The sequence below is a fragment of the Psammomys obesus genome, unplaced genomic scaffold (assembly GCF_907164565.1).
Source record: "Psammomys obesus unplaced genomic scaffold, mPsaObe1.curated_primary_1811, whole genome shotgun sequence".
NCBI lineage: Eukaryota > Metazoa > Chordata > Mammalia > Rodentia > Muridae > Psammomys > Psammomys obesus.
The window spans coordinates 2,899,810-2,917,742 of record NW_026594462.1 but is presented as its reverse complement, the minus strand read 5'-3'; positions in this window follow the sequence as shown (position 1 = coordinate 2,917,742).

Below are 17,933 nucleotides of genomic sequence, written 5' to 3'. Positions count from 1 at the left end.
TGTGTGTGTGTGTGTGTGTGTGTGTGTGTGTGTGTGTGTGTGTGTGTGTGTTTCTGCTTGTGACAGCCAGAGGTCAGCCTCTGCTTCACCTTGTGTTCTTTGAAACAGGATCTCTCACTAAATCCAAAGCTCACCAGCTGGTTAGGCTGGCTGCCCAGTGAATTGTAAACGCCTGCCCATCTCTGCCCTCTGAGCACTAAGGTTACAGATGCCCCCACTATACCTGGCTTTTATGTTGGTGCTTTGGGATCTGAACTCGGTCCTTCTGCTCATGCAGCAGGACTCCACCAACAGAGCCGTCTCCCCAGCCCCAAGAGAGCAGACTCTTGCCTTTTGCAATCGTCCTTGTGACAGGAACCAATCCGGCAATCTTTGGTTAAAGGGCTTGTTTTCTCTCAGCTTTGACATCTTCCCTTCTAAAGAAAATAGATGTGGAGATTAAGTAAGGTGACATCTCAGAAAGCATCCATGCACGTAGAGGCAACCCTAACTGGACTCAGTCTGTAAAAATAAAGAAGACATGAGTTGGAAGGAGGTCACGGTCAGGAGAAGGTCTGGAAGGAATTGGAGGGTGCAATAGGGTAATCATGCTCAAAATACGTTGTACACATGTATGAAATCCTCAAAGTATAAATGTGAAAGTATTTTAATGCCTCGTCTTCATAATATGTAAAAATAACATTTTCTTTAAGGAGCTATCACGATTTTTAAAGTATGTGGAGCGGGCATTTTTCCCCGAAGAATCAAAGCTCTGACCCAAAGCCTGGCTTTGCCTTTCACTGAGCCATTGTGTAATTGCTAGCCGGTTGTTCCCAGATCTGGGCTCCCTCTCACCGTTAATGAGATTGAAGAATCAGTCGTGCGTGTTATCTTTGAGATTTCTGCCAGATCTCTCATGTTTGGGCTGGAAAACTGTTATCCTTTTTCTTGCTCCTTTTTTTTTTTTCTTTTCTTTTCTTTTTGAGTCTATAACAAAATTACAACATTTTTCCATTCTTTTTCCCACATACATTCTTTTTCCCTTGCTCTCTTTCAAATTCATGTCCTCTTTTTCTGTTAACTGCTGATATATATACATGTGCTCGCGTGCACACACACACACACACACACACACACACACACACACACACATATTCCTAAATACCACAAGCCTGCCCATTCCGTTTTTTGAAAAGCCAGTAACCTGCTCTTCCCTGGGTAAGCCGGTTTCCTCCTATCTCAGCATGCTTAGCTGTCTGTAATTCTTATTCTAGGGTTAGGTCCTCTTCGGTCTTCCCCCTTCCACGGTAGCATGTCTATTATTGTCCTTGTCCAGCTCATGTTTAGGCAGTCCTTCTGGTGAGAGTATAGGCGTTAAGTTCTGACAATCCTATGAGACAATCTCAAAGCACACACCCACTGTTCCTTTGGCACTTTCCGCCTCTGTCTTCCACAATGACCCCTGAGCCTTAGATGGAGGAGTTGTGCCGTAAATGTCATTCCGACTGGGCTCTACAACTCTACATTTTTATTGGTTGTGTTTTCCTGTAGGGGTCTCCATCTGTTGCAGAGAAAAGTTTTCTTGATGTAGAGTGAAGACTGCACTTATGGGGGCGGAGGGGGGTGTTCAGGACAAATATTTACAAGAAGTGGTCATGTTGGTTTCGTGAAATAGAAGTTGAAGGTTCTCCTGCATGATCCACGATTTCACTAGCCTGGGTAGTTGGGGAGATTTCCCTCTTTTTCAGCTGGTCTTAAGTCCAATAAGAGAGTTGGTTGACACTAACGTATGTGTGTTACTACTGCACCTCCACAGTTTCTCTGCCACCCTGGCCGTTGCTGTGGTCCATAGGCATCACGGCTGGGTCGGACTACCGGTTGCATCCCTCCTTTGGGAGCTTGCACGGCCCTTCCGGTGCCATGAAAGCTAGTCCTTAAGGAGGGGCTTGTAGGTCAGTTCCGGCTCAGGAGCCTCTGGGCCCTGGGTCTGAAGTGCATGGCGTCTTTAGCAAGGGGGCCTTACCTTCCACCTACGGGGAGCCACCAAGCGCAAAGGCAATATCCAGTAATGTTTTGGGGGGTGTCCTGGACAGCCCTGACCAACAACTCAAAAGAGGCCTTACCGTGTCTGGTGTGGGGATTTTTGTTAGATGGCCTTTGGCTCTTCGACGCAGCAACATTGTCAGCCCGGACAGAAATTTTTCATTTAAATTTTACTTGTATATTTATACACCAGATTACATGTATTGCAGATACTTTTTAGATAGATTTCTTATAACTTCTCCGGACATTCTTACCATTACTTTACCCTCTTCTCTCCTTCTTTTGCATTTATCGCCCTCCTGAGCCCTCTCTAATTAGATACTCTGCCCCGTTTTTTTCCCTTTTCCCTTATCAGTTCACTTGTGCCTTACTATTCCCCTCTCAGCTGCCCCACCCCCCACCCAGCAATGCTCCCTTCTGACTTTACTGACTTCTGCAATTACTCCAGAATATATACTCACATGTAAAGATTAGGAGCTAGGAGCCTCAGAGGAGAGAAAACATGTGACATTTGTTTTTCTGAGACTAGTTTACCTCACACAGTTTAATTGTTTCTAGTTCTATTTATTTGGCTGCAAATTTTATTATTTTATGTTCTTTTTTTTCTTCTTTCATTGAAAATAATTTTTCACTCGAATATCTTGCTTATGGTTTCTTCTCCCAGTACTCCGCCCTTACCCTCCCATCTAGATGCACCCCCTTCCTGTCTCTCATTAGAAAACAAACAGGCCTTTAAGGTATAATAGTAAAATCAAATAAACTGGGTAGTGGTGGTGGTGGTGGTGGTGGTGGCGGCGGCGGCGGCGGCACACACCTTTAATCTTAGTACTTGGGAGGCAGAGGCAGGCGATCTCTGAGTTAGAGGCCAGCATGGACTACAGAGCAAGTTCCAGGACAGCCAGGGTGACACAGAGAAACCCTGTTGCAAAAACTAACTAAATAAGTAAATAAAATATAATTAAGATAAAGGAAAAATAAACACATTGGAATAGAACAAAACAAACAAATGGAAAAGAGTCCAAGAAACAGGTACAAACAGGGACTCACTCATTTGCACTCAGCAGTCCCATGAAAACACAAAACCAGAAACCATAATATGTATGCAAAGGACTTATATAAAAACAAAAAAATAAAAAAGATAATTTTTTAAAGCCCTGACATGACTTTATGAGACAAGGAATCTCCAAAGATGCAATTGAGTTCATTTTCTGTTGGCTGTCCCCTGCTGGCCATGCAGACTACCCTCAAGAGTGGTTTGCTAAGGGGAGGAGGACCTCCCCTATCAGTGGACTTGGAGAGGGGCAGGGAGGAGATGAGGGAGGGAGGGTGAGGTTGGGAGGGAGTGAAGGAGGGGGCTACAGCTGGTATACAAAGTGAATAAACTGTAATTAATATAAAAAGATACTCCAATGATAAAAAAAAAACCACAAACACAAAAAATAAAATAAAAATAAAAATAAAAATAATGGTTTGTTTCCCCAGAGAGACTTCCTTGAAGAAAACTAAATTTTTATTTGCGAGTGGCTATCAACTGGACGTAGATTCTGGGATAGGGATAAGTGCGTGTCCACTTCTTGTTTCTGTAGCTGTAGCTCTGGGACCCCACCTGGTGCAGATCTATGCAAGCTCTGTGCCCTCTCCCTCGGTTTCTGTGAGTTCATCTGTGGGTTGGACCTGTTGTGTGTGGAAGGCCTTGTCTCCTGGGTCTTCTCCACCCCCTCTGGCCCCCTCTCCTGCAGGTGTCACTGAGGAGGAGAGTGAATGAAGATATTCCACTTAGGTCTGAGCATTCCAAGATCTTTCTTTGCATATTTTCTGGCTGTGGGTCTCTGTATTTGTTCCCATCTGCTGCAAAAAGAAGCTTGTCCGATGATGGCTGAGCAAGGCACTGATCTCTGAGTATAGCAGAAAGTCATTAGGAGTCCTTTTGCCTTAGGTCCCTGGGCTATCCGGTCTGGTGTAGTTGTGTAGCAATAGGGCCTTGCTATCAGTTTGTATAGAACAACCTATAGCCTTGGCAACAGCCTGGTTGTTTGGGGGCTCCCATGAGACCCCTTTGGTCAACAATGCATTGCTGACACTGGAAGCTGGTGATAAGAGACATGCCAGCTGGGGGTCTGTCTCCCCCTTCATTTGGCGGTTTCATTTAGATCACCTTCGTATCTGTATACACTTGTTAAGCTTCTACTGCATTAAATTTTCATACAGCCCCTCAAACGGCCCTTAATTTTAACTGTCTCTTTCCACAGTCCTTCTCTTGTCCCTCTTTTTCCTTCCCCCTCTCCACTTGACCTCCAGTTCCAGGTAAGTGAATACTGATATCATATTTGTCTTTCTGGGTCTGGGTTACCTCACTCAGGATGATTTTTTTTGTCTAAATCCATCCATGATTTTTTCCAACTGAATAGCATTCCACAGTGTGTATGTGCTACATTTTCATTAGCTATTCATCAGTTGAAGTATATTTGTATTTGTGTTATATCCACTTCTTACTTACTTGACTAGAGTAGCAATGAACATGGCAGAGCTAGTCTCTGAAGTAGAATGGCTAGCCTGGAATTTGGGTGTGACCAGACTGGCCTCAAATTCACAAAGACTTGGATGCCTCTGCCTCCTAAGTGCTAGGATTAAAAGCATACACTACTATGCCTGTTCCTCTCTTTACTGGTTAATGGTATGTAGTACTTTTGCATATGGTTCCACTCTGTGTTCATATATGTGTGTGTACGTGTATAATGTTATTAAATATAGATATATATCTTTAAAGACAACCTTGTGCCATTCAGATAAAAGCATTTAATTGCCTTTATATAAAATTGCCTTTATATACAGTGCTATTGAGTATGCCCATAACATATTTTTGCTGAATGAATGAATAAATAATGCTTTGATGGGTGTTTGTCTAGGGTTCTGAGAATAATAGCCCACATTCCTCTCTAGTTTTGATTTCTTATAGAAGTTAAGGGTTTTTTTTTTTTTAATCCAAATTGGCTTTGAGTCACTGATATGATTCATTAACTTACAACAGGTTGAACCTGAAATCACCCTGCAGGAAATGAGCTAAGGAACATAGATTGATGAAAGGGAGAGGCTTGGGGAGGGGGGTAGAGAGAGAGAGACAGAGACAGAGAAACAGAAAGACACACAGAGAGAGGACACTTCTAAGTTCCTGGTGTGACATAAGGAAATGTTAACAACAGTTTTGTTCTCATCACCCCAATTAGGTTGTTTGAAATAGTTAAATCAAATACAAAGTACAGAGTAATTCTATCTCCAGTATCCAAAAGGCACATTTCTCACGCCTCCCACGCCACCCCCAGATGAGTCACTATACAGAGATTAGCAGAGATGGATCCGTCCTTGAGCCCTGTCACAACCCATACACAAATCATTAACATCAGATGGTGAACAATCAATGGATGGATGGATGGATGGATGGATGGATGGATGGATGGATGGGTGAGTGGATGGCTCACCACTAGAAGGGAGGTAAATCTATCTCAGCTAACCCTGCTGGAATCCTTTAAGTGGGGACAGGAGGCAGAGGAGTAGATAGAAGTCATGAACACCTTGGCAAAGGGGTCTGAGTCAGGTAAGGAGGTATTAGTGGGTTTGAAGACATCCTAGAAAAAAAGAGCGGGTCTCAGGACCCTGTTTTCAGGATCTCCTCTGTAACTCAAGCTTCTGGTGACACTGGCGCTTTCCTAAGATGCCTTTCATCATGGGATGGCACACCCAGAGGGCTATAAAAGTAGTCAACTAGAAAAGCAAACAGCTCACTCTGGGAAAAAGATAACAGTTCAACAGGAGGAGGATGGTTTCAGCCCTTAATGTTAGCTTAAGGAGGTTTCTAATCCCTGCTCTCTGGTGTTGGTAAGATGTCCTACCCATGACCTCATGCTTTAGAGAATTCATTCTCCCTCCCCTCTGCCCACACACCACGTACTCTTACTTCTAAAACTCACCCCAGGTACCCAAGATTCTTCTTCTCAAATGGCCTTATGCCCTCTTCTGGCTCAGTCTTACATTAGTGTCTTCTCAGTGTCTGGCTGGAGAACCAGCCCACCCTGTAAGGTGTAGGCATCTGTGGGCAGGTGGGGAGAGCTTTGCTTGCAAGGCTAGGGTACTCCTTTAGAGTCCGTGTGCCACAGGGCCTCTTGAGTACAGGAGTCCTTAGGGAGAAGCTAAGTGGCAGGCAATTGGATTACCTATCCCCCGAGGATTACAAATCCATGCACAGCAGCATTAAGTAACCCCAGAATGTGAAATCAGATTTTGCCTTTCTTGTGTCAAGAAAGTACTCTTGTCAATAGAAGATAAACCAGTGTTGGTGATTTGATGGAGTACTTGCCTGGTATGCATAAAACCCTTGATTCTACTCCCTGCACCCCATAAACTGGGCGTCATGACTCATACTCCCAACCTTCAGGAGGCCGACACTGAAGGATCAGGAGTTCAAGGTTATCCTTGACTACACACCAAGTTTGAGGTCAGCCTGAGCAACGTGAGACCCTTTCCTCACCACAGAAGAAGGAAAGGAGGGTCTTAGTTCTATTCCTGTGAGGAGGCACCATGATCAAGGCAGCTCTTATAAAAGGAAGCTGTGGGGGCTGACTCACAGTTTAAGAGGTTTAGTCTGTTATCATCCTGGTGGGAAGCATGATGGCACACATGAAGCTGGAACAGTACCTGAGTGCTACAACCTAAGAGAATGGGTCTGGTGTGGGCTTTGAGGTAACACACCTTGTGGTGGTTTGAATAAGAATGGCCTCCATAGACTCATATACTCATATATGTGAATGCTTGGCTCATGGGGAGTGGCACTATTAGGAGGTGTGGCCTTGTGGGAAGCTCAATCTCCTTCTGTTACCTTCAGATCAAGATGTAGAACTCTCAGCTCCTTCTCCAGAACCATGTCTGCCTGCACACTGCCATGGCCCCTGCCATGATGATAATGGAAATTGTAAGCCAACCCCAATTAAGTGTTTTCCCTTTATAATAGTTGCTGTGGTCATGGTGTCTCTTCACAGCAATAAAGACACATAACACAATAAAAACCCTAACTAAGATACACCTCCTAATCCTTTTAATCTTCTCAAGTAGCTCCACTTTCTGGTGACTGAGAATTCAAATATATGAGCCTATGGGGAGGGTGGCATTCTTATTCAAATTACCACAGAACAGAAGGCTTAGGCAAGGAAGGCCTTACCAAAGAAGAAGGAGGAGGAAAAAAAGAAGGGAAGGAACAAAAGAAGGAAGGAGGGAAGAAGGAGAGAAAGACTATTTTAACAATTTGTTAAGTTGGTTCACAGCCCTTGGACCTATCAGATGAGCCTCTGTTTATACTCTTGAGCACGGAAGATGGCAGAATTGGATGGACCCACCACATGCTTCCATACAACATCGGCTACTTATGGTTTCCCCACTAATTCAAATTTGGGTCAGTACTGGAAGATCACCTTTTTGCCACATACCAGTGTCTCACTCTGTCAAAAAGATTATTATGCTTTGCCTAGCAAAGAAATATCTAACCTGGTGTCAATAATTTGTGACAATAGCAGAAAAGAGGCTATAGTTTTTCATGGGAAAAAAATGGAAGTGACATATTGGATTACAGCTTTCAAAAGTCTCTAACCTTCTCATCTGGTTTAAATTTCTAGCTACTCTTTCCAGGTTTCTTTAACAAAGGACTCTGTAAGGTTCAATATTTAGCAAATTAATGAGTTTCCTGTATTTTAGTTTATTTTAGAGAAAGCACTATCAAAATATTTAAACAACTTTAATTCTATAAATATTCTATTGGAGCTCACATTTTACACTAGCTATTACTATAGCAACACCCAGGGATGCTAAGGTATCTTGTTTTACTGCTCTATAAACCCTCAGGATACCAAAGCAACACCAAAGGCTTGTTAAATGCACCGTGACACAGTGCAGAAATTTGTTACACAGACTGACATCAAAACTGTTGAAGGGTTTCGTTGCCAGGAAACCTTATTATCGAAGGCCCGTCTCTGGAGCTGACAATGGACACGGGGCAACAGAATCACCACAAAATGCCAGTTACTGTGAGTGAAAATATCTTGAAGGTCTTTGCTGGAGAATGCTGGAGTGTTGCAGCGTATTTGATCCCGTTGTGAACCCTGAGAAGCTGGAGAAACCTGTTTCTTGTTGTGGTATGGCTCAGCCCTAGCACACACTCTTAACCGGAGAGCTTTCTGTAAACAATTGAGCTAAATAAAGTCAGCTATAGGTCAAGACGTGGAGCAAGCAACCAGTTGACAGGGAATGAACATAAGAAAACACAGGAAAGAGGGGCATTGGGTTGAAGGGTATTTAACACAGCATGGAAAAGGAGAAATGTCTTTTTTTTTGGGGGGGGAACATTGCCTGAGTAGGAGGTGCTGGGTGCTTTCTCTGTCTCTCTGAGCGAGCAGGTTTTTACCCCAGCATCTGGCTCCCAGGTCTTTACTGGTAAAATTGCACATTTGGGATTTTGTTTAAAAACAACACTGGGGATGTAGCTCAGTGGGTAGAGGGCCTGCCTGGTATGCAGGAATGGATGGATGGATCCCCAGAACTGCATAAGGTGAGCTTTGTGGGGAATATCTACAACCTCCGCATTTAGGAGATGGAGACAAGAGAATCAAAAGTTCAAGGGCATCCTTGGTTTCCTAAAGAGCTGGAGGCCAGCCTAGGCTACATGAAACTATTCAGAAACAAAAGAGCAGACGTATGATTAGTATACCTTTTGCTCTTATTAGCCATCAAACATATTTACTTGAACTTTCTTCATTCATTTGATGATTCTGAGATGGTCAGTATGTTCTGCTGTTGGTTGTGTATGGCATGCTGGTTAAAAACAGACAAACAAACAACTAAACAAATAAACAATATCCTGATGAGCATGAGTCTACTAACTTTCCAGGTGAGGCACAAGGAATCGGAGTATTTCTCTTTTACAATAAATACCCACAGCCTAATAGGTAACCTTCACAAACAGCAAACGGACCCTCCCCAACTTGATTCCTTCCACAGGTATCAACACATCTGCATCCTGACAACTGTACGGCTCACCTTGGCCCTTGCCTGCCATCATTGATTTCACCAGTACCGGTTCTGTGAAGCACTAGCTCCTTGGAGAACTTGAGAAAAGAGGGCTATCTGGACAGTGGACATCGTGCCGTCACTGACCTTAAGGCAACATTTTATGCTTCTGTCCAGAAGGCCTACTCATTTCCATTCATTTCCTCTGACTAGAAGAGTGGGGTATCATTTCTTCCAGGATATGCATTTATAAGACCCATGCCATAATCATACTTATCTGTATCTTCTTGTATTTATTTGCTCATAAGCATTGTAAGAGTAGGAATATCTACCCAGCAGATGTATATTCTTAATGTTATGTAAATGCTCCTTCGCTAAGTAAAGCTTCAGAAGTTTAGACTTGGGCTGTAGCTCAGCATTAGCACACTTGCCTAGCATGTACAGGGCCATAGGTTCAATTATCCTGGCACTGAGGGGCAGAAAGTCCAGGACAACTGTACAGGCATCCTTTCATCACAACAGTGGATATCTACTTGCTTTCTTTCCCAGACCCACTCACCACCAGCAACAGACCTAGCTGGTCTCAGAGACCCAGCCTCCCAGGACATGGGTAAATTGTTCTGAGTGGGTAGGTTGTATGTTAGCTCTTGGCTAATATACATAGGTATATTGAGTATACCTACTCAAAACTATCACTGTTACTGGGGGAACACTTCTGCCCAGGTACAACTTGGGAGCCAGCCTAAGATCTCTACTCTGGAAGGCATCTCCCCCAAGTTAAGGGCCTGGAGCCATTGCCTCTTCTCTGAGCTTGGCCAGGGTCTGAAGTGATAGTGAGAGAGTTGGTGTTGTTGTAAATAAAAATGAGGGTTGGGCTAAATATTATTAGCCCTATAAATATTTGTATCTGTATTATTTGACCAGCTATCACAAATAATAAGACACAGACACACGTTAGGTTTTATAATTGCCTTATTACCTTAGGCCAGGCAGATATTTCTACCCACAGTGTCTCAATAACCTCACCATCCATCTCCCAACCCCCATCCAACACCATCCGCCTTAGTCATCTTTATCTGGTCTACCTTCCATCCATAATCTTATAAATACTTGCTTTTATTCTTCATCTGGGCCTTTCCATGCCATTATTTGAGTCCTTTCTACTGGCATATGTAATTTCTTCTCCATGCTAACCCATCGTGGCATTCTCCTTCCTCCTCCCTTCCTGTCTCCTGTCTCCCGTGATCCTCTTATCCTCCAAAGCCCAGGAACCTTAGCCACACCTACCCCACGCTGCTCTGCCCAGGTACAGGCCATTTAATCAACCAATCACGCATGTCTTAGGCAGCTGTATACAACAAGGACAAGTATATCTAGGGAGTAACCATATCTTGAGGGCCAGCATCAGAACAACCCCCAACAGAATGAAAAGATGGTGTACAGAAGAGGGATGCTTATGGGGCTAGAGAGATGGTTCATCCTTTAAGAGCGTATATTGTTCTTGCAGAGGAACTGATGACTTCGGTTCCCAGCACTCATATTAGGTGGCTCACAAACTACCTGTATGTCACTCCAGTTTCAAGGGATCTAGTGCACTCTTCTGGCCTTTCATAGGTACCTGAACTCACATGCACATACCCCCACACACATACACACAATTACAAAACCTTGTTATATGCTTTGTAAAACATATAAAACTACGGGAGCTTCTCTGAGTCTTCTGATTTTATTCCAATAAAGTTGTGATTAACTACATGTTCATGTTTTTATCCTCTAACAAGGCCTGATTCTAACTTTGTTTCTGGCATTTGGGTTTATAGGTGATTCTATACAGAATATCTTTTCTTTTAAAAAATGTTTCACATAATTGTGTGTGTGAGAGAGAAAGAGAGAGAGAATCATCACATGTGTGTGCACAGATAAACCTATGCCTGTGTACACCTGGAGGCCAGAAAGCAGTGCCAGGTATCTGCTGTCATTCTCAACCTATTCATTTGAGGTGGAGTCTCTCCTTGATTCTGGAGTTCTTTTTTTCTTGACTAGAATGGAAGTTAGAAAGCCCAGGTGATCCTCCTGTCCCCACCTTCCTGGGAGCTTAGGCTTCAGGTTGCTGTTGTCATGGTGTCTCTTCACAGTGATAAGACACTGACTAAGACATCATCCTTGTTTATTTCTCTGTCTGCTGTGCCTAAGACACAGTAGACTCTTAAAGGGTAAACATTGTAAAAGTAAATTAATTCATCCCTATGACTACTACAACCTATTAGTCAAGGTTCTCCACAGGAAAAGAACTGGTAGGATGAATATATAATAAAAGGGGATTTAGTAGAGGGTTGACTTGTCTAACAATATCTGTATCTCTCAAAGGAAAGACCAAGAGTCTGGTAATTGCTCCATCCATGAGGCTGGATGTCTCAGTTGGTCTTCAGTCTATGTTGGAGTCCCCAAGAAGTAGGCTCTAATGGCAGCAAAGAAATGCCTCATCAGCATTTGTCATTGAGACAAACGACAAGGCCATTTGAGAGTCAGGACAAAAAGGCAAAGTAAAGAGTAAAAGCTCCTTTGTCTATGTCCTTAAATGTGGGTTTCTAGGAGAAGGGTGTAGCCCAGATTTAGGGTGGGTCTTCATACCTCAATGATCCAATCAAGAAAACTGCTTACCTGTACAGCCAGCTTGGGTTTCTGTTGATTCAAGATGTAGTCAAGTTGACAACCAAGATTAGTCCTCACAGAAGGGTAAAACATTCTATCAGTGACAAAAATGTATTTTTAGTGTGTGTCTCGATGTCATGCAGTGGGATGGAACTGTGAATGTATTGTTTCTCAGAGTGTGGTACATGTCACAGAGAAGATGCTTGATGAGTGATTGATAAGTGAATGTGTAATTGTGATATTAATAGGGAGACAATAAAATTGAGAATACTTCTCCAAGCATATCATCCGTGGATCCTTTTCTTCCCAGTAATTATGTTTATATGATAAATTACTTAATAATCATGGCTTTCTTTAGTTACCTAGCAACATAGTTAAAAGAGTTTTACCTGCATCTAATTGACCTGTTTCCTTCTAGTCTGGGAGATTATTATTGCCACTTCAAGAGGCATTGAAGTGTGTACATAAGTGTCTAGACGTCAGGTTTGGCCAGAAATGGTCCCCTGTAAGGCATTTACCTGTTCTGATAGATTTCACCACCTTTGAAAACCAAATAGAGACCTTAAATGTTTGGGGATTTTTGTTTGTTTGTTTGTTTGTTTGTTTCTTTTTGTTTTGTTTTGGGGTTTTTTGTTTGGTTGGTTGGTTGGTTTGGTTTGGTTTTGGATCCTGGAGACAGGGTTTCTCTATATAGCCCTGGTTGTCCTGGAACTCACTTATACAGAGCAGGCTGGCCTGGAACTCAGAGATCTGCCTGTCTCTGCCTCTCAAGTGCTGGGATTAAATGTGTGTGCCACCAATGCCCAGCAATATTTTTTAAATATATTTTTATTAATTTTTTGATAGTTTGATACACACATACAGTATATTTTTATTGTTTTCACCTCCTATTCTTCCCCCAGCCCCTCCCAGAAACCCACAATTTCCCACCCTCTCTCTGCCCAATTTTATGTCCTTTTTTTTTTTTTCTTTTGTAAGATAAAATCTTTCTATGCAGATCAGTTTGGCCTCAAATTCACAGAGATCTAATTGTCTCAGGCTCCTGAGTGCTGGGATTAAAGGTATGTGCCCAACCACTAAAAATAAATAAATAACTCACCTAGCACAATCTTTGCTGCCCATATAGCCGTAGGCTTAGGACCATCAACCGAAACATGGTCAACTTACCAGAAGCTACACCCTTAAAGAAAACAGCCTCCCTCCCCCACTACCATCAATAGCTTCTCATCTAGGGATGGCGCTCAGAGGCCCCTCCCTGCTCCGTGCTAGAATCTTCATTGGCTGGGAGCTCATGAGTACAGGGGTCCTGAAATGTCCAGACAGTTTGACTCCATCCTCCCCAACCTCTGGCTCTTCCAATCTTCCTGCACTCTTTTCCAGGAAAGAGAGCATAAATGTTGGTAGAGCAACCTGACCTAGCTATTCTTATGAAAGGTATTTGAAGCTACATCTTCAAAAGCTGGGAACAAAGGGTTCAACTGAGAATAAGGAGCCCACACTATGAAATTACAATGTAGAGCATATTATCTTCACACAGTGGGATCTATACATCCTGGCCCCAAATGACATCACTCCACAGAAAATGAAGAGATTTATTTTTGAAGTACATTTCTCAGCAAGAGAATTTTGCTTCAAGTACGTAAAAGTACTTGAAGGCTGTCACTCCCTCTATGGAGGAATCTTCCGCAAAGAGAGACCTGGAGACCGAAGAAGGAAGGAAAATTAATGATATAAAGCATAATATAGGGAGATAGCAGGACCTCAGGTAGCATTTTGCCGAATTGAGCTGGATCAAGATAGAAGCATCTTGTGTAACAAAGCAAAGGAAAAAATTAACAGAAAGAAAAACATTCAGGCACTTGAAATACACAGTTCTATACTTAGGGATGAGTAGACTATGATAGGCAGGAGAGGGTGAGCCTAAGTCACTATGGTGATGAGGAGCCATTGCTATAGAGAGGTGGGTGGGGGCGTTGCACACAGACCTGTCAGGTCAAGGCTGCAAAGCTTTGTCAGCTGTGTGTGTTACTTTTGGTTGTGCTTCTGGGGTCCTGGAAGAACCTTAGCTTTGAAGAACGTTGTAGTTTAATAGGAAACGTTACTCCCAGGCGCATGTGTTTGAACTTGGTTTCTGCGAGGGCTGCTGTCTTGGGAAGGTTGTGGAACCTTTAGGAACTGGAGTCTAACTGGAGGAAATGGGTCACCCAGCAGCAGGCACTGAGGTGTGTTATAGACTCGACCATCTTCCTCGAAGGTTCTCTGCTTCCTGAGGTGCAAGCAAGCAGCCTTGAGCTCCCACTGCCATAGCCATGAGTGCCATCGAACCCACTCTGCAGTGAGGAGAAAAGTAATGCAGGAAAGAAATTGTGTGGGATCCTAAAAGGACAAAGACACCCAGGCTTGGACAGACGCCAAGTGACAGCACCTCTCAGGAAGTGGAGGCAGTGTCCTGAGCGAGGAACAATGAGGGAGAAATGGAACGTGTGTAAGGCGGCGTGAAACCTGTCCTTACTGAATGAGTTGTCTTTATGTTGTTAGTTTAGGGACACCTATGCTAGTGACAGCCATAGCTAATCTGTCCTATTCAAAGCTGGTTCTAACGATTTTATATGCAGGACACTCAATCCTATTCAAAATCCCATGGAGCTGGTGCCATTAATATTTCTAGTTTATACATAGGAAACATCGCTGCCCTGCCATTAAATCAGATTGTAGTCACGTGAACCCTGTCTGTATGATGACATAGACATAGACAGACAGACACACACACACACACACACACACACACACTCTGACTTTGATTTCCTGAGACAAACAGTGAGTAGGTCAGCCTGATCTTGAACTCATAATCCTCCTTGTCTCCAAGTGATATGAATACATATTTACAGATGTATGCCACCACACCTGGCTGCAGCGGTATGCTCTTAGACAAAATATTTAGTCACATTAAACATCCTTAATATGGGCTAACTACCCACCCCCAGTGACATCTTAAGAGGTAGGCAATCTACAATCGGAGCTGAGTGTGGTGGCACACGCTTTTGATCCCAGCACTTAGGAGGCAGATGCAGGCAGATCTCTGAGTTTAAGGCCAGCCTGGTCTACAGAGCAAGTTCTAGGACAGCCAAGGCTACAGGAGAAACCCTGTCTTGAAAAACAAATAGACATAGACTCCAATCTGAGCTGGGCCTGGGAAAACAGTCCTGTTATCTCAGCTACTCAGGAAGCTGAAGCAAGAGAATTATAACTTCAAGGCCTTCCTGGGTACTTAGTGAGATCCTGTCCCAAAATTAAAGTGTAAAAAGGAAGCTGGGGGTAGAGTACTGCCTAGCTTGTAAAAGGTATTAAGTTCAGTCCTCGGCAAAACACATGCACACACACACACACACACACACACACACACACACACACACGGGTGACAGGGAGGACACATAGAAGCAGAAGGACAAAGGGACAGAGAATCCAACCAGGGCAATTTGACAGAAGCATCTTCTCATGTCTAGCTATAGATCTTTCAGAATGTGTCTCTGACATTTGGTGAAAGCCACTTTTCCTGATGGGCAGAGAATGTCCTTCTCTATTAGTAGAGAAAGGAAGGTTCAGTGTAGCAGAAAAGGGAGGGAGGGTGGATGGGAGGGAGACAGAGAGGAAATGAGAGAAGTAGAGAGAAAGGAAGATACACACACACACATACATATGTATATATATATATATATATATATATATATATATATATATATATATATGTACAGACAGATAGAGGCTAGAAGGACACTGACAAGAATAGAAAGGGAGGAGGAAAGAGAGACATGATTGTTTGGATTCCCAGGACTCCAGAGTAGCTCTGGGCTACCTCTCCATGCTTCAGATAAAATATCTATGGTGGAAAGGGGATGCTGAAGACATAGCTCAGCAGTCAAGAGCACTTGCTGCTCCTCCCAAGAACCCAAGCTTAGTTACCAGTGTCCACACAAAGCTGTTCATTACCAGTAACTTAGCTCTGGGAGATCCGGTGCTCTCTTATGATCCCCACAGGCACTACATACATGTATGCACAGACAGACTCATGCACACGGACATAAATCCATCAAAAACAACAACAACACTTTTTGTTTGCCCAGACTGGTTTGTAGTTGTCATCTGCTGCTCTGTCTGAGCAGTGTCCTCTCCCCATACAGCTCTGCGTTTGCGTCCTTGGTCTCATCCATCTGCTCAGGTGCTTCTGCAGCCCTTGGAAACTGCCAATCATGCCAGTGCACCCTCCCTGCCACCTGCATAAGCCCAGTCCACACTGTTGGCCTCCTGCGCTATGTGCTATAGGAGGGTCTTCAGTCTCTTAGAGCTGTGGCTCTCAAAGCTTAGCATCTTAGGAATGTAGGCTTAGATTTTTCACCAAACCTTCTTTATTTAGGGTTCTTGGATACCTTTCCCTCCCTTTCAACCCCCACCCCCAACCTTAGATAGGTTAGAAGGGGAAAGGGATGTAGACCTCTTTTATCTACTTCCTGCTGATAAGGATTAATAGGTCTTTAGGGGATTACCAGATCAGTCATCAGCAGTCTAGTCCGAAGGCCAAAACCAAGCAGCAACAGGATTCAGGAGATCAGGACAAGTCAGCGAAAGCCAAAAGACACAGTTGGACTGCGCTGAGAAGCTCTCTGGAACATTTCTTTCAGCGAAGTCAAACACTGAAGCACGAAGAAGCAAGCTCTCACTGTGCGTGGGTCTCTGTATATCTCCCCTCCTCAGAGTCCATTCATGGATATTCTCAGCTGGCCCAAGTCACACCCCTCACACGTGAGAGCCCATGGCAAAATACCATGTGCCCTTTCACAAGCCAAACTCCAGCAAAACATCATGTGCCCAGATTGCAGCAAAGCTTCATATGACTGAGTCTTTAAGGAAACTACAGATTTCCACTTCACAGGAACATAGATTCAAATCATGTAATCTCTTTAGATATTACAATTCTAAATGAGATTTCAAAGATACAATGAAATGCAAAATGGGAAGCAGCATTCCAAAATGTGGGTACTTTTTTTTTCCTCTGATGAAAAACGCAATCTTTGTCTTTGTCTGTCATCAAAAAGGAAGAAAAGGAAGAGTAACTTCAGACAAGATGATGACTGGAGGAAAAATCTTTTCCCTAGAAGCCCCCACCCATTGTTCATTGATAGCCTTTGGTTGGGACAACTGGGGTTAAATGCCAGCTACTTCCTCTTTGGACTTCCTCTTTGGAATTTCGTGTTTTAAATATATAATTGCTGCCGTGTGTAAGCCACAGCATGACCAAATATTTTGCCTGAAGTATTTTGCTGACGAAATAATCAGATCGTCTCCCCCAGTTTATGTTCCAGTAGACAACACAAACTTTTAACAAGCACACACAAAATGAAGCATTTGGAGTTAGACATTAGAGAGTGTGTGACACTGAGCTGGAGATGGCCACCAAGAAAAGTCAGTACTGAACTCAACCTGCACTGCTTCTCCTCACCCTGGATTCTCACTGCTGCAGCTCACTGATTCTGCCTTTGTCTCGGGTAGCTTTGTACTTGGCTAACCTCCACTGCCAATGTCTCACTATGTCTCCTTTGGTTCTGGCCCAGGCCCCTCACATAGCACAGGAAACCTCTGATCTCTCCTCCCTGGAGAGCCCAGTGAACAAGCTTGCCCAACAAAGCAATCTGGGAAAGACTTCATTTTTTTCCCCCTGAACCAAGCAGGAGAAATCCCCTTCTAATGTCTTAATTAAGCTGTTGGTCAAGAACTATTTGGTGAGAGTTGCTTTCAGGGCCTTAAGGAAGGAAGTATGTGCCACAGACAACCGAGGAAGACAGAGCCAAAGGCTCAGATGAGTCCAAAGGCTGCAAGTAAAACGGTACAAATGCTGCTCTCTGACTTTCCCACTGGTCCTTCGTCCCCTCCACTGCTGTGCTTTTTCTAATACAACCAGCATTTCCATATTGTTCCATGCTACCCCCTAGACCTTCAACTCATGCATTCCCCCATGAGCACACTTCTTTGATTCCATGTATGGATATTGGGAATCCATCATGGTATAGTCTGTGATAGTGATATGTAGCCCATAATAGCAGTCACAGGGAATTTCAAAGACAGCTATGCACAGGGGGTGTAGACAGGGAGAAAAAAGTGTATAATAAACTTTGATTACTTATAAACTGATAGTTGCTGTAAAGGAAAATGAACTACCC